The sequence below is a fragment of the Pinus tabuliformis genome, chromosome 2_1 (assembly GCF_031772625.1).
Source record: "Pinus tabuliformis cultivar Carrire ecotype Pingquan chromosome 2_1, CPIR1, whole genome shotgun sequence".
NCBI classification, from domain to species: domain Eukaryota; kingdom Viridiplantae; phylum Streptophyta; class Pinopsida; order Pinales; family Pinaceae; genus Pinus; species Pinus tabuliformis.
In genome coordinates this window covers 138,572,239-138,592,940 of record NC_142299.1, presented here as the reverse complement: position 1 = coordinate 138,592,940, position 20,702 = coordinate 138,572,239, and the positions used below count along the sequence as shown (strand labels likewise).

Here is a 20,702-nt window from a genome sequence, read left to right as displayed (position 1 = left end):
TAGTGTCAACATGCGAGTTAATTGTCGGGGAAAGCATATGCATCAGTGTGGTACTAGCCACTAGTTGAACAATATGAAAGTAACTTCCTTTGTCACAATTAGCAAGGTCTCGTTGCCCCTTGCGGTTGTACTTGATTGATTTCAATTATAAATGAATAGCAATTTATATAATTGTTGTGGAGCGTATCTACGTCAGTTTAGTACTAGCTAGGAGCTGGCCATTATTAAAATAACTTCATCTGTCACAATTAGCAAGAACTCGTCGCCCTTTGTATTTTTTTACTTTTGGGTTCCCTTGTATTTTTTTATTTTTGTGCTTTTGGGTTCGTTAATTGAGACGATGAGCAATAACAAGTGCAAATTGATAGCTATTCAAGTTGAAGAATAATAAATTTTCAATATTTCCTATTAATACTTCGTACACTTATTATCCCTGCTACAGACAATAGATAATGAAATAGGTTTTTTGGTCAAACCCAGTTTAATTTGGGTTCGACAAAAAAAAAAATTGAAAACTTTCTATAGTTTCACATTGCATATTGAAATTTATTATTTTTTTGGCAATAATTTAATTTATTTATCTTCAGCCTAATTGTCTATCAATTTGCAACTGTTATTTCTCATTTCCTCAATTAACAAACCCAAAAGTACAAAGGTCTCATCACACAAACAACCCAAAAGCAAATACAAAAAAATGCATTGTTGACATATTAGTAACAAGAAGTGTACCATCAAATAAATAAACCCTCGCTTTGTACGTACTTTTGTAGAGTCGATTCTGTCATTATAGTGGAAAATGATTGAATCCCTAAATTTCTTGCCAGCCTTTTCAACAAAGACATCTACCACAAATTACATGTGCATAAATTTCAGCACTAAGGACTAGGTAAAGAGAAGCAGATTATATCGGAATAAAAACTAAACGTGATAAATCAAGTGAAGGTGTATTTATATTACCCAAACTTTCAGGCGCGTCTTATGCAACTGGCTTGGGGAAACGTATAAAACAAATGCTTTGACATAATTAGGTCCATGACCTAACTGATATTTGCATAACAGAATCAATATTTGTATGTTTCAAGATGCAAAGCAAATAATCAAGATCTATAACACATATCATCCTTGATCTCTTCCTTCTGCAACATTATTATTGGTCTCTTCCATCTTTAAGGTATTTCTTTTAAAGCGCTCCACAAGGAATGACAAAAGCTAAACGTCACTATTGGTCATGCTCCAAAGCTAAGGACTCTACTTACTAAAACAAAAAGGATCTCACTCCACTTCTATCAAGAAGACAACAACTTCGAGGAAATGCTCCTAATTCACTAATTTGTTATATGCCCCATTATTATTTCACCAATAGCATAAGCTTTTTTAATGGTCTGCTTCGAGGAAATGCTCCTAATTCACCAATTGGCAATTTGTTTTATATGCCCCTTTATTATTTCACTATGCTCTTTGAGCACTTGCGTAATTGTTGTTGAGCCAATAGTGTCAGAATGCGAGTTAATAGTTGGGGAAAGCATTTGCGTCAATGTGGTACTAGCGAGGAGCTAGACAATACCAAAGTAACTTCCTTTGTCACAATTCGGAAAGTCTTGCTACCCCTTGTATTTGTACTTGATTGATTTCATATATAAATGAATGGCAATTTATTTAATTGTTGTGGAGCGCATCTGCGTCAATTTCGCCCATTACAATTAGCATGGACTTGTTGCCCTTTGTATTTTTTTTGTTTTTGTTTTTGAATTGTTTGTATGATGAGACATTTATATTTCTAGGTTCGCTAATCAAGGCAATGAGCAATAGCATCTACAAATTGATAGCCAATCAAGTTAAAGATAAATAAATTTTCAATCCTAACTATTAATACTTGCACACTTATTATCCTCGCCACAAGCAGTACATAATATATTGGGTTTTTTTGGTCAAACCCATATTAGTTTGGGTTTGATCAAAAAAAAACTGCAACTTTCTATGGTTTAACATCGCATATTGAAATTTATAATTTTTTGATAATAATTTAAATTATTTGTCTTTAACCTAATTGGATATCAGTTTGTACTTGTTATTGCTCATTGCCTCAATTAACGAACCCACAAGTACAAGGGTCTTATCCCACAAACAACCCAAAAACAAATAAAAGAAAATACATTACTGACATATCAATGCTAAGAAGTGTATCGTAAAATAAACAAACCCTTGTTTTGTACATCCCTTTACAGAGTCGATTCTATCAGTACAAAGGAAAATGATCAAATCCTTGAATTTCCTGCAAACCTTTTCAAGAAAGACGTCTACCAAAAATTACATGCTCATAAATTTCAGCACTGAGGTCTAGGTAACGAGACTAGGTAAAGAGAAGCAGTTTTATATCTGAATAAAAACTATAGTTGATTAAGGGAAGGTTATTTATATTACCCAAACATTCAAACGCATCTTGCTTAGGGAAACATAAAAAAAAATGTTTTGACATACTTAGGTCCATGACCTAAACATTCAAACACATCTTGCCTAGGGAAACATATAAAAAATGTTTTGACATACTTAGGTCCATGACCTAATTGATATTTGTATGTTTCAAGATGAAGAAAAAATAACTAAGATCTATCACACACATCCTACTTGGTCGCTTCCTTCTGCAACATTATTATTGGTCTCTTCCATCTTGAAAGGACTTCTTTTAAAGTGCTCCACAAGGAATGACAAAAACTAATTGATATTTGTATAAGAGAATCGATATTTGTATGTTTCAAGATGCAAAGCAAATAACTAAGATATATGACACACATCCTCCTTGGTCGCTTCTTTTTGCAACATTATTATTGGTCTCTTCCATCTTGAAGGGACTTCTTTTAAAGTGCTCCACAAGGAATGACAAAAACGAAACGTTATTGTTGGTCCTGTGGTCCCGCTCCAAAGCTAAGAACTTTGCTTATTAAAAGAAAAGGGCTCACTCCTCTTATCACGCAGACAACACTTTTGAGGAAATGCTCTTAATTCACTAATTGGCAATTTGTTTTATACGCCCCATTTATATTTTACAAATATAACATAAGCTCTCTGAAAAAATGCGTAATTGTTGTTGAGCCAACGGTGTAAAAATGCAAGTTAATTGTTGGGGAAAGCATCTACGTCAAACTATTACTAGCTAGGAACTGGACAATACTGAAGTAACTTCCTTTGTCACAATAAGCAGGGTATTGTTGCTCCTTGTAGTTGTACTTGATTGATTTCATATCTAAATGAATGGCAATTTATTTATTTGTTGTCAAACGCATCTACGTCAGTTTAGTACTAGTAACTAGCTGGGCAATACCAAAGTAACTTCATCTATCACAATTAGCAGGGACTTGCTACCTTTTGTATTTTTTGTTTTTGTTTTTGAGTTGTTTGTATGATGAGACCCATGTACTTATGGGCTCGTTAATCAAGGCAATGACCAATAACATCTGCAAATTAATAGCCAATCAAGTTGAAGATAAATAAATTTTCAATCCTGACAATTAATACTTCGTACACTTATTATCCTTGTCGCAACCAATAGATAGATTCACCAGGTTCAATATTACCATATTATAGTTGTAATCACAAGTTGTTTGGTATAACACACCCCACCTAAGATAACTAACCACTTATCGCTTTCTCTATTCCGCAACTATATTTCTAGCCACATCATCTAGGTTCTGAGCAATAACTTTTCAGTGTTTGCGTGAAATTGAATGACTCGTTATTACATATATAGTTAATAATTGAAATACCTCCCCCTCCCCCCACCCCCCGAGGGAAAATAAATTAACCATCCAAACCTCTTACCTCCCACATGACCTCTCAATTCCACCACACTTCTAACATGAAGCACCTCTTACTTCCCTTAATGCATTGGGTTTTTTGGTCAAACCCATATTAGTTTGGGTTTGACCAAAAAAATTGCATAACTTCCAAAGTTTAACATTGCAAATTGAAATTTATTATTTTTTGAGAATAGTTGGATTTATTAATCTTCAACCTGATTGACTATCAATTTGCACTTGTTATTGCTCCAAGGGTCGCATCATACAAACAACCCAAAAACAAATACAAAAAAATACATTGCCAACATATCAAAAATGGGAAGTGTACCGCCAAATAAATAAACGCTCACTTTATACATACCTCTCTGTCATTACAATGGAAAATGATCAAACCCCTGATTTCTTTCCAACAAAAGCATCTACCACAAATTACAAGCACATAAATTTTAGGACTAAGGACTAGATAAAGAGAATCAAATTATATATTAATAAAAACTAAAGCTAATTAAGCAAGTGAAGGCGTATTTACATTACCGAGACACATCTTCCCTGCGAAAAGGTATAAGAAAAAAGTTTTGACATATTTATGTCCATGACTTAAGACTAGATAAAGAGAAGCAAATTATATATTAATAAAAACTAAAGCTAATAAAGCAAGCAAAGGTGTATTTACATTACCCAAATGTTGAGACACATCTTGCACAGTGTTGCGAAAATCGCGATTTTATTGGAAAATTGCGATTTTTTGAGTTTGGCGATATTATCGCTCGATTTTTATGCAGATTTTTTGTCGCGAAAAAAAACACGATATCTTGAAAAAATCGCGATTTTTTGGGAAAAAACCTTTGGAAAAATATATATATATATATATATATATATTATTTTATTTTTTTTTCAACGATGTTTTTGATGAGGAGGAGTGACACAACCTACCCAAGCTACCCCTGTCACCAGTAGAGGACGTGGTCTACCTCTTGTAGCTCCTAGTTCTTCAGCTTCTAGAGCACAGCAGAGTCCACTGCCAACTCCACTAGCATCTACATCTAGAGGGGCAGAGGAAATCAGTAGTATTAGACTTTAGTTATTTGGTTCATTTCATTGTATATGACATTATGACTCATGATATGAGATACATTATTATATTTTTTGTTGATATTTTGAGGCTAAGTTGGGACTCAGGAGTCGGGACTTACTATTCAAGACATGATTCACTGTTATGTGTGATGTAGCACTAGAAATGATATTACACATCTTATATATTAGTTCTTTTATCATATTTATGTGTCAATGTATTTATTTTATGTTGTAGATGCTTTAGATATTAAAAAAATTGAAAAAAAATGAATATTTTTGTATGTTACGATTTTTTCCCGATTTTTTCCCCTCGCCGATAATATCCCGATAACGATCACTGCAACATTGATCTTGCATGCGAAAAGGTATAAGAAAAAAGTTGACATATTTACTTAGGACTAGATAAAGAGAAGAAAATTATATATTAATAAAAACTAAAGCTAATTAAGCACATGAAGGTGTATTTACATTACCCAAATGTTGAGACACATCTTGAATGCGGAAGCTTATAAGAAAATTTTTTTTGACATACTTAGGTCCATGACCCAATTGATATTTGCATAGCTAAATTGATATCTGTATGTTTCAAGATGAAGAGCAAATAACCAAGATCTATGACATATCCTCCAAACGTCATTGTTGGGACTCCTCCAAAGCTATGGACTTTGCTTATTAAACAAAAAGAGCTCACTCCTCTTCTATCAAGAAGGCAGCACTTTCGAGGAAATGTTCCTAATTCACTAATTGGCAATCTGATTTATATGCCCCATTATTATTTCACTAATAACATAAGATCTTTGAACATTTGTGTCATTGTTGTTGAGCCGACAATGTCAAAATGCGAGTTAATTGTTGGGGAAAGCATCTATGTCAGTGTGGTACTAGCCAATAGCTAAACAATACCAAAGTAACTTCCTTTGTCACAATTACGAGGGTCTTGCTACTCCTTGCAGTTGTATTTGATTGATTTCATATATAAATGAATGGCAATTTATTTAACTGTTGTGTAGCTCATATGTATTATAGTTTAATATTATCCAGGAGCTAGACAATACGAAAGTAACTTACATCTGTCACAATTAGTAGGAACTTGCTACCCTTTTTTTTGCTTTTGTTTCTGGTTTGGTGGTGTGATAAGACCCTTTTGTACTTTTGGGTTCTTTAATTGAAGCAATGACTAATAACATCTGCAAATTGATAGCCAATCAGGTTGAAGATAAATAAACTTTCAATTATGACTATTAATACTCTGTACACTTATATTCCTTGTCGTAGGCAATAAATAATGCATTGAGTTTTTTGGTCAAACCCATATTAGTTTGGGTTTGACCAAAAAATTGCAAACTTTCTATAGTTTAACATAGAAAGATTGAAATTTATTATTTTTTGACAATAATTTAATTCATTTATCTTCAACGTGATTGTCTATCAATTTGCACTGGTTATTGCTCATTGCCTCGATTACAAACCCAAAAGTACAAAGGTCTCATCACACAAACAACAGAAAAACAAATACAAAAAAATACATTGCTGTCATATCAGTAATGGGAAACATACCATCAAATAAATAAACCCTCACCCTCACTTTGTACCTAACTTTGTAGAGTAGATTCTCTCATGAGAGTGGAAAATGACTGAATCCTTGAATTTCTTACCAGCCTTTTCAACAAAGGTGTCAACCAAAAATTACATGTGCATAAATTTCAGCACTAAGGACTAGCTAAAGAGAAGCAGATTATAAACCAAAGTTGATTAAGCAGTCGAACATCTGGCCTGGGGAAAGATTACATGCGCATAAATTTCAGCACTAAGGACTAGGTAAAGAGAAGCAAATTATAAACCAAAGTTGGTTAAGCAGTCGAACATCTTGCCTGGGGAAAGATATAAAAAAAAAATGTTTTGACATACTTAGGTCCATGACCTAAGTGATATTTGCATAACTGAGTCAACATGAGAAAGGGGTCAAGTGGGGAACTTGATCTCTACCCTTGATTTAATGAGCTGAGATTTAATCCTAGCAATTAGATCTCTAAAGTTAGGTTTTCCTCACTTTTGAAGAGAAAAAGGAAGAGTTAACACATTCATTATTTTCGCAAGGACTTGATTTAATGCGCTGAGATTTAATCCTAGCAATTAGATCTCTAAAGTTAGGTTTTCCACACTTTAGAAGAGGAAAAGGAAGAGTTAACACACTCATTCTTTTCACAAGGACTTGAGGAGAACATAGGAGCCACTCAAGGAGGCTCAGATTGCAGCAAAATAAAGTAGCGTACAGCAAGAGAAGAGATCATTCTCTCATGAGCATTTGAGAGAAGGGCAGAGAGAGCTAAGAAGGAGCTCGAGCCAGCCAAGGAGAGGAGGAAGAGAGCCTTAGAAACTCAACAGCAGAGAACAATGAACAGACCAGCAGTTTGAATCCCTTAGAGGGCTGAGTTTAAGCCAAGGAGGAGAGTTCGAAATTTTACGAGGCAGTCACTGCCATTTTCAGCACATAAGTCGAGGGCTTCTGGAGGGGTGAACGAGCAAGTTCCAGGTCTGAAATCCTTTGTACAGGCAGCAGCATACTGGCAGCAGAAAAATACTTCTTCAGTCAGGCACACGTAAGCCTAGAATCTCGGGTCTGTACAGCGAGTTTCTAGGGCCTGTCCTGAGCGTATTTCTGGGCATTATCAGTGTATTTCAGGTCTGTTCTGGAAGGAGAAACTTGTTGCTGATGCGTGCATTCTCTGCCATTCAAATCTGGTTAGTTCTGAGCCTTGTTCAGCATGTGTTCAAGGAAGGAGAAGCTGCTACCCTCTTTTTCGGTGAGAAACTCAATAAGTATTCAACAAGAATTCAGCAAAATTTGTAAGGATGAGCAAAGTTCTACCTTATCACTCTATAATCATATACAGAATACTTGGATATGAAAAGAGTTTTGCTTGTACCAAGTGTGCATGATGAAAATTGATGAAAATGAGAAAAAGAATTGGTAACTGAAGACATGAAATAATGAATCATCTTGTTAAACCTTGCCAGATCTGTATAATTTAATTGGAAAATGCTTTAAGTTAGGCAATATATACAAATATCGTTGGTTCATTTACATCAGATTCTTTAGGCAAGAGATGTAGTAAGCTGATCCTATGCAAGCAAATCCTCTTTTTGGTGAGAAACTCAATAACAATCCAGCAAAATTTGTAGGGATAAGCAAAGTTATAACATGTCACTCTATAATCGTATATAGCATACTTAGAGATTACCGCTCTATAATCGTATATAGCATACTTAGAGATGAAAAGAGTTTTGCTTGTACCCAAGTGTGCATGATGAAAAAGAGAAAAAGATTTGGTAACTCGTTACTGAACACATGAAATAATGAATGACAATTGCATACACATTGTTGTGTTTTTGGCTATGGAACCATATACGTAATGCGTTATAAGTTCAACCCTGATGCCACTATATAATCGTATCTAGCATACTTGAAAAGAGTTTTGCGTGTACCTGAGTGTGCAAGATGAAAAAGAGAAGAAGATTATGCCACTCTATAATCATATCTAGCATACTTAAAGATGAAACGAGTTTTGCTTGTACCTGAGTGTGCATGATGAAAAAGAGAAGAAGATTTGGAAACTGCAACACATGAAAATGAATCATGTTGTTAGGGCCTCTCCAAATCTGAACATGAATAAATAACTAATAACATGGGTACTTTGCTGCACTTTGATTATTGAAGCATATACCATGAATAAAAGATTATGACATTGTAAGTTCAATAAGAATCTAGCAAAATATGTAGGGATGAGCAAACTTCTACCATGTCACTCTATAATCGTTTATAGCATACATAGAGGTTACCACTCTATAATCGTATATAGCATACTTAGAGATTACTTAGAGATGAAAAGATTTTGCTTGTACCTAAGTGTGCGTAATGAAAATGAGAAAAAGATTTGGTAACTGACCACATGAAATAATAAATCATCTTGTTAAACCTCGCCAGATCTCAATAATTGCATACACATTGTCGTGTTTTTGGTTATGGAACCATATCTCAGGTGAAACAATTGTTCCTTTAAATCAGAGGAACAGATCCACTCTCACATTAATTGTCAATCTGGGTAGGCTAGAATTAAGGCTATCATGCAAAGTCTATGCAAGGGCAGTGATAACTAGCAAAAATGAATCTCAAACCAAAGTCATTGCAAACTCACTCTCAACAAACATTCAAGTTGTTACACCCTTCAACACAACCAAAAAAGAGTCACACAATTGCAGAATAAACCACTCTGTTACACAACAATTCTCATTTATAAACAACACTCCTGCAAACCTTTTGATCACTCGATCAATGCTGAACACGCTCATTCAAAGATTTAAGAAAGTGCAATCCAATATGTAACAGAAAAGTAAATGGCTCGCTACTATACTAACAAGAGGAACCGGTCCAAGACTATGTTGTCTCACCATTCAAAAGCTCTCTGCAATCATTTAACTTATAAATAAAATTGACAGTAACAAAAATCACCTAACTAAGAAGAATTAATGCAAATAATTATTGTATGCTACTTAAATAGTGATCCCTGCTAAGGAGGCCCTTCCTCCTCAGCAGGGGCTGGTGCACTAAATAACAGTGTTCCACGGGGACTCACCCCCCCCAGGGGTCTAGTTTCCTAGCTCCCCCGCGCTCTAGGGACTTGGGGACGAGAAGGGGTCGTTTCCCCACGCTCCCAAAAATTAGGGTATATAGGGGGGGGTGCCAAGGGGTCATTTCCCTGTCCTGAGGAGTCGTTTCCGAAAAGGGGGTCGTGGGGGGCCAAGGGAGGTCGAGGGGGATGAGGAGCACGATTTTTTTTTAATTGGTTTAAAACTAAAATTTAAGTTAAATTCTAATATAACTAAGTTTTAATATAACTAAAATTTAATTAACTGTTAATTTGGCAGCATACTATTACGTAGGGTTTTAACTTTTAATATAATTTAGTTATGTTGCCGCCCTCACACCATTCACTCCTCACTCCTCCGTGGAGTAGCGTTCCTCCCGTTGAGTAGCAGTCCTCCCATCGAGCAGCGTTCCTCCCATGAGCAGTAGTCCACCGTTTGTCGAGCAACAGTCCACCGGTCCGTCGCCATTCAGGTTCGATCACTTGCAAGTTACTACCAGCTGGTCATCATTTCGCTAGAGCCTGGAGCCTAGAACACAAGCAAGGAAAGCCACCATTGCTGCAGCTGCAGAAGCAAGGATTCAAACCCCTGAACGTTAAACGTTGTCCAGTGTCACCTGCCTGAACGCTGACCGCTGCCTCTCCGATAAGTACCCACGCTACTGTTTGTAAAATTTTTCCTTTTTTTTTGTAATTCTCAGTCCCGTAACTGTGTTTTTTTTCATTTTTTTTTTTAACTTCACTGTGTTTCAAAAAAAATTGGAAACTTGACTTTTTTTTCTTTTCTTTTTTGAAATTTTTAATTTTTTACAATTTTTTAGACCCATGTAAGAAGTCTTGACTGTGTTTTAATTTTTTTAGGCTGTGTTTTTTTTCATTTTTTTTCACTTTTCACTATGTTTTTAAAGAAAAAATGAAACTGCTTTTTCATTTTTTTTGTAAATTTTAATTTTTTAAAAAATTTTAGAACTTTTGACTGTGTATTAATTTTAATTTTTTTCTTGTAAATTTGATAAACAAACAAAGATCAAAAAAAAAAATCAATGTTCAATGTGTGCGTTGTAGCTACTAGCCTATGTATTAGTCAACCTATGTAATGTTTTTAATTTTTTTTTATTTTCATTACAGGCTACAACCTACATTTTGATTTGTCATTCAACTTACAAAGTTACAACTTACAACTTACAACTATGAGTCAAAGTCAGCCTTCTTCTCGGAAGAGTGAGAAGAGTGACAGTAGCTACAATGGTAGTGAGCCACAAGATGCACAAGAAGAAGTTGAAAGCGGTCACAAGGGAGGATGATACCAGAATAGGCATGGTGTAGATTCTGGACACCCACCAAGAGAGCTGGAAAAATTTGCAAAGGGGACATGTAATCCTCTAAACCCACTTCTAATCTATGCAACTAGAATGCCGAAAAAGAATCCAAAAGCTGGTGGTGGCTCACGTGATTGGGTCTACAATATTTTTGGGCATCACTTTGTTGGCAGTTATACCAAGGTGAAGCAACACATTTTGGCTATTACAAGTAAAGGATTCAATATGTGTCCCTCAAAGAACCTGAATTCAGCTCAAAGAGAGCAACTTTGGAGGCTAGAAAGGGCAGCCACTGGAAAATGATTGTTTTTTAGCAAACATGTTGATCCATCCACAAATATTCCTCCATCCAGTGCTTCGTCAAAAAAGACAAAGGTTTCTACTGGTGCATCTCGTTCTTGTGCAATGGGTGGTATAGTGTCTGGGATGTACGACACTCTAGATCGAGATGACACAGATGATGCAATTGGCAAATTTCTTTTTGCCAATGGAATTCCCTTCCATGTTGTTTGTTCTCCTTATTACAAGGAAATGGTCCAAGCAATTGCAAAAATAGGGCCTTCATAAGTACCACCCGGAGAACATAAACTACGAACAACAATTTTAGATAGACAAGTGTCCAAAATTAATGTGCAGAAAGAAAGAAAGAGAAACATGGTTGAGGTTTGGTTGCTCTATTGTTATGGATGGATGGACTGACATGAAAATGCCCACTAATCAACATCATAGTGACATCTTCAGAAGGTCCATTCTTTCTTAAAGTTGTTGACTGTTCTGGAAAGCGCAAGGATGCATCTTTCCAATTTGAGCTTCTTCGAGAAACTATAGAGGATGTTGGGCCTGATAGTGTGGTGCAGATTGTGACAAATGCAGCAGCCGTTTGTAGATCAGCTAGGTTATTGATTCAAAACAAGTATCAACATAATTTTTGGACTCCTTGTTGTGTGCATAGACTCAATAATGCACTGAAAAACATTGGCAAGATTCAGTGGATATCAGACTTGGTGACAGCGGCAAGAGATGTGCAGATGTTTATCTACAACCACCACACCTCCTTGGCTATGTACAGGGCTCACACGAGAGAGGAATTCCTCAAGCCCACTGATACTAGATATGCTAGCTATTTTCTCTTATTGGAGAGGATGATAGAGTTACAAGCAGCTCTACAATCCTTGGTTGTGAGTTTAGAGTGGGGAAGGTGGTCAGAATCAAAGACAGACACGGGGAAGAAGGTCAGGCTTCAGGTGTTGGACAATGATTGGTGGGCAGATTGTTCTTATTTGGTGTCATTCTTGGGCCCTATTGTGGAGATCATTCGTTACCACTAATTCAGATGCTCCTAGTCTTGGAGAAATCTATGAGACATTTGATAGCATGTTGGGTCGTGCGAAGGTAGCCATTCAACAGAGGGAGCCCTCATTACAGTTCTATACTTCCCAGATTCGACCCATCATTCAACGTAGGTGGGATTGCATGAACACACCTTTGCACGTGGCAACATATGCATTAAACCCAAAATGGTATGTTGAGAGACCTGGGAGGGTGCCTCCTATTGATGATCCAGAGGTAAAGAATGGCTTCCTAGATGCAAATGCAAAGACGTACAGTGAGGAGAAGGGGTCAAGATTTCAAGACAGTTTGTTCAATTTGCATCTCTTAGTGGCCCCTTCAACACACGTGGTGCTTAGGCAGATCGCATAGATCTAGCCCAAGATGACCAGATTGGTTGGTGGAGGATGCATGGGGATGGTGCTCCAAAGGATGATGCACAGGTAGATATGGAGAATGATGAGAGACAAATGGGGTTGGTTGGTGTGCCACTTAGCACGTTTGAGAATGCTAGTGATTCAGATTCAGATGGTGATATGGACCATATGGTTGATCTTCATTTATTCATGCAACAGCTAGATGCAGAGACTAACGAGGCATTACCTTGAGGCTTGAGCAAAATTATGCTTGTTTATCTTTTGATATGTTGATGTTCTTATGTTATTCTGACTCTATAAAATTTTGACTCTTGATGTATCAGACTTGACTTTAGTATTTTATAATTCTATAAAATTTTGACTCTTGATGTATCAAACTTGACTTTAGTATTTTATAATTCTATAAAATTTTGACTCTTGATGTATGATGTATCAGACTTGACTTTTATAATTTTATGTCAATATTCGTTGTTCACTGTTTAGTATTCAATGTTCATAGTAGGAAGTGAAACATCAATATGGTTTAAACTTTAATCATAATGTATGATGTATGATTATAAATTTGAATTTTAAATTTATTATTATATGATATTATATAATTATATTCATATCAATGATCATGCTTTGCAGCTTTTCAATTCAAACCCAATTGTCATAGATTTATAAATTATATTTTATATTTATAAGTTTTTAAGACCCTGACGTCCCCCCACGTTTCCTGAAAAATTGGTGGGAAGCTTTTGCATAGGCCGCTCCCGCGTATCCTTGCTCCCTCGCCCCCTCGTCTTGGAACCTTGGTGGAACATTGCTAAATAATACACAGACTACTCAAAGGAAGATATAATGCCATATGGTTGAGATTTGCATTAATAAAATATCAAGATTACAAAGCTTGGTGCTTTTCCAAATCCTATTTGTCTAATTCCCTTCACTGCCCCCACGAACATAGAACTCTCTTCTTAATAATTTTCGAATACAAGAAGATCATCATGAGAATCTTTTGATTTTCATGTGATCTTAAAATAAGAATACATTTTGGTAATTCATAATAGTTTCCATGGTAAGGGTAAAGTCGTATCAGTTTCCTTTAAATACAATGATCTTTGTAGAAAATCTCAACCACTCGAGTTATATACTTTGTGAATATCTCTCGGTGGTTGAGTTGGCTTTGACTTGATGCGCTCCTAGATTCGTCTTAGGTGATAAATGTTGATACCTAATCATCAGGATTGGGTGAATAAGTGTAACCGATGTAAATAAATAATGGAAAATATGAAGAGTCACTGGGAGATGAAATGAACAGTCTCTCCCTCATGTATATAATAAGGACCAACCTGAATAAATATAATAAATTGATTCGAGGAGTTACTGCATGGTCTGACATGGTATCAGAGCCAGCGCCATTTTTGGCTTCCCTCTGCTTTGTAACTCTCTATTCTGCCTATGATATTCTGAATCCTATGCATACTGGCTAGCTTGGCAGCTCTTACGCTTCCATTGGCCTGAACGCATTATTCTCTATTATTCCCTGCTATGTTGCTCCTGTCACTGCTCCACCTGCTATTCACTATTATTACTCCTGTCGTTGCTCCACCTGCTATTCACTATTATTATTCTCTGCTACGTAGGTATCAGAGCATACAAGACACTCATGGTGCATTGCGTGCATTTCGTTTATATCATTGATATTCGACGTTACTGTTACTGTTAGCAATGACGTTCCCCCTGATCGCTCACTTCTATTGTTGTTCATTTCACGTATAATATCGCGTTGCCTATTCTATCCATAGTGATGCCTATTTTAATGACTCTTGGTGCATTGGGCCTAGTTTGAATACTCTACGTTTTTCATTATAGTACTATGTTTCAATATAGTACTGTCATACCAATGCCCCTTTGAATTGTAATTATGTTTTTATTTAATTTGCAAAATTACCACTAGAAGTGCATTTCTTCCTCGTAGAAGTATTTTTACGGTACTCAGATTTTACAATGCATTCAATCATATCTATTGTGGGAGTAGTTCTCACTGGCAAGGAGAACTATCTTGAATGGTCCCGGAAGATACAACACACCCTCATTTTCAATGAGTTTTGGAAATGGAGTATGTGTTGGAGACGGAGACAAAGAGCCAGAGCAGCCTACCTCGGACAAAGAGTTTGCCATTTGGGAAAATAAAAACAGCAAAGCCCATGCATTAATTGCAGCATCTGTAAGTGAAGAGGTGAGTCGCCATATTTCGCCATATTCAACTACTTTCGAAGCCTTACAAAAGCTGAAAGACCTCTATGACTCACATTCTGCACTTGAAGTTGTTCAACTCATGATTAAACTCTTCACTCTTGAATTACAAAATAATGATCCTCTTGCTCTTGCATCCAAAGTAAAATCTATAATGCATGATATCAAAGCCACTAAAGTTGAATTGGATATTTCTTTTATCGCTTTTCTCAAGGCACTTTATCCTACTTACTCCAATTATCTTGAGTCATTGCAAGCAAATGGAAATCTCAAAGATATTACCTTTGACTCTCTTGTGAAAAAATTTGCTGAAAGAGAGGAAGCTTTCGAAAGAAGACAGCCCCTGAATCTTCTGAAGAGGTTGTGTGCCTTGCTAATAAAGAAAAGAATCTTGCCCAAGATTCTTCTAGACGAAGAGGTGGTCGAAGAGGAAGAGGAAGATATTTCAGAGGTAGGGGGGGCAAACACTCTCAAGGAGAAAAGTCAGATTTGCACTGAATACGCTGCAAAAGAAATGGATCACATGATGCCTCTACATGCAGGTTACCTTGGGACAAAATTGGGCAGCAAAGAAACCAACAGAAAGGTAAAACTAATGACACAGACAAAGGTAAAGCACCTGAATCCGCTCATTATGTTGTGGCACAATGTAATATTGGAGTAAATAAAGACTTATTTAATGCTTCACTTGCTTCTTGGAAAAATGATTAGTTGCTTGATTCAGGAGCAACTTGTCACATGACTCAGAAAAGATTTTTTTGAAGAATTTATTGACAATGTTGATGGAGCAGTATACTTTGCAGACCAATCAAAACTCAAGCCAATCAGGGCATGGCACAATCGGGCTCAAATTGCCTGGTCTTCCAGACTTTCTTCTGCATCATGTTCTATATCTCCCATAGTTGAAGAGAAACTTGTTGTCCTTGGTCCTCATCTGCCAACAAGGTCACTGCATTCATATGTTTGATGGCAAGCTTGAGGTGAGAAAATCATCTGACCACTCACTTGTCATGAGGGGGATAGAAGAAGAGAGGCTTCTCAAGCTGTAGGGTACCTCTACTTGTGCACAACATTTCTCATACAACTCTCATTATGAAGAAGGTACACTTCCATCAAGTTTATTATGGCATGCTAGATTTGGACATTTGAACTATGACAACCTTCGCTTGTTGAAGAAAAATGGTGTTGCTGGTTTGCCTACAATTCCTAGGAAACTTAAGCAATGTGATGCTTGTATTCTAGGAAAGCATAGCAAACAGTGTTTTCATGATTCACATTCAAGAGCACATAGAAAACTTGAACTCATTCCTTCAAATTTATGTGGTCCAATACCTGTTCCTTCTGCAAATGGAAATAAATATATGATGACATTTATTGATGACTACATCAGAATGTGTTGGGTTTATTTATTGATGTTTTTCAAACATTCAAGAACTATCATACATGGATTGAAAATGATGCACAATCTAATATTGGCTCTATTCGCACTGATAATGGAAAAGAATATACTTCAAATGAATTTGAAAACCATCTTCGCCAACATGGGATCAAACATAAAACAAATGTGCCTTATAATCCCCAACAGAACGGTGTAGCTGAAAGTAGCTGAAAGAATGAATAGGAAAATCTTAAATATGGTGCGCTCCATGATGTTTTTCAAAAATGTAAAATTGATGTTTTGGGCTGATGCAGTGCTAGGTGTTGTATATATAAAGAATAGATGTCCATCTAATGCTATTAGAAACAAGACTCCCTATGAAATGTGGTATGGGCACATTCCTTCGGTAAAGCATCTCAGGTCTTTGGTTCCACCTGTTATGCCTCGATACCAAAGGTACATAGAAACAAACTTGGTGCAAGAAGTCATAAGTGTATCTTCCTGGGGTATTCAAACACCTCCAAAGCATACCGTCTCTATGATGAAGTCAATAAAAACTTTGTTGTATCTAGAGATGTAATCTTTCTTGAAACATCCGAAACTAACAATGTTGTTGAGCGGCAACTTGATCGCTTGGATAAATTTGCAAATGCAAAATCACTTCAAGAATTTGATAATCAAATTCCACATCTTGAAGGGGGGTTCCTATACTAGATCAACCTGGGGAATCTTCTTCTGAAGCACTCTCTCCCCCGCATGAAACTCCAACAACGGATGATACTTTAAATGATGTGATTGATAGAACTGGGAGACTCAATCTTGATTCAGTCCCAACTCATTCAATGGAGCAGCCTGGACCATCGAAGAAAGGTCCCCCAAAGTGGCTGACAAAGACACTTGAAAGTGTTCATCCTGATGAGGTTGGAAAGACAGAAACTAGAAATTCAAACTGGCAAAATGGAGGTGATGTAGATGACTCTGATTCACCTGTTGATATGGATGTTTCTTATGATTATGAATTGAATTTGTCTACAGATTTCGAACCAACTTCCTTCAAAGAAGTTGCTTCTCATGATGAATGGAAAGAAGCGATGCAAAAGGAGTATGATGCCCTGATAAAGAATGGCACTTGGAAGCTGGTTGATCCTCCATTAGGAACCAAACCAATTGGCTGCAAGTGGGTCTACAAGAACAAGTATAAAGCTGATGGCTCACTTGACAAGCACAAAGCCAAGCTTGTGGCAAAAGGTTTTGCACAAAAGGAAGGGGTTGATTATGAGGAAACTTTTTCCCCCACAGCAAAATGGGTTACCATCCGGACACTCTTTGCCCTAGCAGCTCAGAACAGTTGGAAAGTCCATCAAATGGATGTAAAAACTGCTTTCTTGAATGGAGATCTAAAAGAGAATGTTTTTATGTCCCAGCGTGAAGGATTTGCTGTGAAAGGACATGAACATAAAGTATGCAAACTTGTGAAATCCTTGTATGGCATCAAACAAGCACCGCGAGCATGGTATCAAAATCTAACTGAGCATCTTCTGAAACTCAATTTCAAACATTATGATCTTGATGATGCAACTTTATTTGTCAAGAAAGTTGGCAAATCAGTTGTATATCTTGTGGTACATGTAGATGATCTTTTGATGACAAGGAACAATGAAAGCTACATTGCATCCATAAAGAAGGAATTGAGGAAAGGTTTTGAAATCACTGATTTGGGCTATGTTCATTACTATCTTAGTATTGAAGTAACTCAACATCCTAAGTCCATATTCCTTTCTTAAAAGAAGTACAATGGAGATCTGTTGAACAGGTTTGGCATGACAGAATGCAATCCTCTTACTACTCCGATGGAACAAAACTTAAAGCTCACCCATTGAAGGAAAAGAATTTGAGGATGCAACAAAGTATAGACAACTTGTAGGAAGTCTCAACTACATAACTACTACCAGACCAAACATTTCGTTTGTTGTTGGAATCCTCTCCAGGTTTATGCAAAAGCCTTGTGAGGGACATTGGTCTACTGCAAAAAGAGTTCTAAGGTACTTGAAGGGAACTCAAGACTTTGGAATCAAGTATACACAGGTGTACGACTTCAGCTTGATTGGATTCTCTGATTCAGACTTCGATGGAGACAAAGAAACTTGGGTATCTACTTCAGGTTATGCTATGAGTCTTGGATCAGGAGTTGTCTCCTGCAAATCACGCAAACAATCAGTTCCAGCAGATTCCACAACAGAAGCAAAATATGTGGCAGCAGCTGAGGCAACAAAAGAAATTGTGTGGCTCAAGAAAATTCTTGAAGATTTGCAGGTAAAACAAGTACAATCGACTCCACTCATGATTGACAATACCTCGGCAATAAAGTTGGCCAAGAAACCAAAGTTCCATGATCGAACAAAGCACATCAACACTAAATATCATCTGATTCGACATCATGTTGTGGCCAAAACAATTCATCTCCGCCATTGTTCCACTAATGAGCAAATTGCAGACATCTTCACCAAAGCACTTGGAAGAGAAAAACTTGAACGATTCGGAACGATGCTTGGACTCACCAACATCCCTTCAGATTAAGGGGGGAATGTTGACACCTAATCATCAGGATTGGGTGAATAAGTGTAACTAGTGTAAATAAATAATGGAAAATATGAAGAGTTACCGGGAGATGAAATGAACAGCCTCTCCCTCATGTATATAATAAAGACCAACCTGAATAAATATAATGAATTGATTCGAGGAGTTACTGCCTGGTCCGACAACAAATTAGAGAAGAACAGCATGCCCAAGGCAAACCATTTGTGTATCAACACTCCAAATTGATAAAGGAAACTGTAAGTGCAATCCTATAATAGGAACGCCAATGGACCACTTAAACCTGAAACAACTCATATGTCAGTTTTATAATAAAAATTGCCTAAGGCAGTAGTTCATATGCCAGTTTATAAGCAAAATTAGACTAAGAAAGTGACATATGGAAAAGGCCATACTTAAGTGAATAATGGTTATTACAATGGTGAATTGTGGTCTTGTTGGTCAAAAAAGGGAAAAAAAGGAATAGGAAAATGTGTGCAAAAATATTCCATGGCCCAACATCTCCCCCAGTTTAAGCATATGCATGTCCTCATGTAGACCCTTAGTGACTGGTTTGTAACATATTGAGAGTGTAGTTCTAAAAGATTATAGGATGTTCTCATGTAGACCCTTAGTGACTGGTTCATAACATGATGAGAGTGTAGTTCTAAAAGATTATAGGATCCTACAACATCCTCTGCTCTGCCCCTATAGCCTCGGGAGAAGACTAACTCCATTTCCTAGAGAAGATCAGTAAAATGATATAGGTGCTAAAACTGATAAGTCATAAGCCAAACAAGAGGAAACTTAAACCTAAGTCCAATCCATCCTAGGCCACTTCTCCTAATACAATCCACATATCCAAGAACCCTACAAAGGGTTTGCATAAAATTTTGATAACAATAGGGGTCCTCTTCCATCAACTCCTATTGAGGAACATTCCATCTCAACTTACTCCCTTCTAATGCACTTTCTTCTATCTCATGAAAATTCCTGAGGCATCTCCACAAAACCAAGTTCCGATGCTCCATTACTAATGCTATGGAGGCTCAAGATTTCGACATCCAATTGTATGCCCGTAGCAACAACATCAATGGAGCCAGGCTCATTTCTAATGCACAACTTTACTCATCCCTCATTGGTTGTTACAGTGTCATATGCAACTTTTCAGCTTACTTGGTTGTGAGCAAAAGACAGAAAAGCTCTCAATTGAACATCCCCCACATAAGGTGTCAAATTAAAGGACTTATCCCCAAATAAGCAAGGTCATGCAGGTACAACTCGCACATAAAATGTTGCCAAAAATTAGCACTCTAAAAATTTTCCAAGAAATCTTGAACTTTCCTTGTTTTATGTGGCCATTTTTCCTTGAGGGTTGTCAGTTGAAAGAGGCAACATTTCTCTTATAGGTATAAAAGATAAGATGGAGAAGGGAGTTTGCAATTTAATAAACTATCAATAAGCTCATACATAGATTCCTTCTCTCGTTGTAGCAGTTACACCTCCTCTTGCAATTCCTCTACTTGCACCATTGCCTGCTTCCTTTCCCTTTGAATTCTTACAAAATCTTGAACCCTTAACTTTTCAGCCCATTCCTTCTTAAGACTGTTGATTATCTCTTCATGTTGTTTCAGAAAAATAACTTCATCCTTGGGGAAGACTGCTAACTTCTTCCATTTTTCTAATTCCCCAATCAAAGATGTTGTTCTCCATAGCTGGGTTGTTTTGATGTTGTTACAACCTCAGACTTAGCAATCTTTTCTTCACCCCCTTTATCCTCCTACTACGTTATCTCAGTTGTTGGTTCTTGTGTAACAACAACATCGTCAATAGGTTCTTGTGGAGCAATAGTCAAATTAATTTCAATTTGCTTCCTTAAGAACTCGTTTCAATGGGTGATGTTATTTTTGTTGCTTCCGCTAACACATCTAATCCATTTCCCTTCTTAAACTGGAGTTGTTTCTCAACCA

General features: G+C 36.7%; 1 long non-coding RNA gene across 8 annotated transcripts in view; it reads right to left on the bottom strand.

Annotated features, from left to right (window-relative positions):
• LOC149199156 (uncharacterized) overlaps window positions 1-20,702 on the bottom strand; it is a 129,904-nt gene that overhangs the window by 74,977 nt on the left and 34,225 nt on the right. For 6 of the 8 annotated variants that reach the window (XR_016253248.1, XR_016253247.1, XR_016253253.1 and 3 more), the window contains exon 3: window positions 8,445-8,483. The exons of the other annotated variants lie outside the window; for them this stretch is intronic. This is a non-coding gene — a long non-coding RNA (uncharacterized LOC149199156). The remainder of the gene's footprint in view (window positions 1-8,444; window positions 8,484-20,702) is intronic. 8 annotated transcript variants of the gene reach the window in all.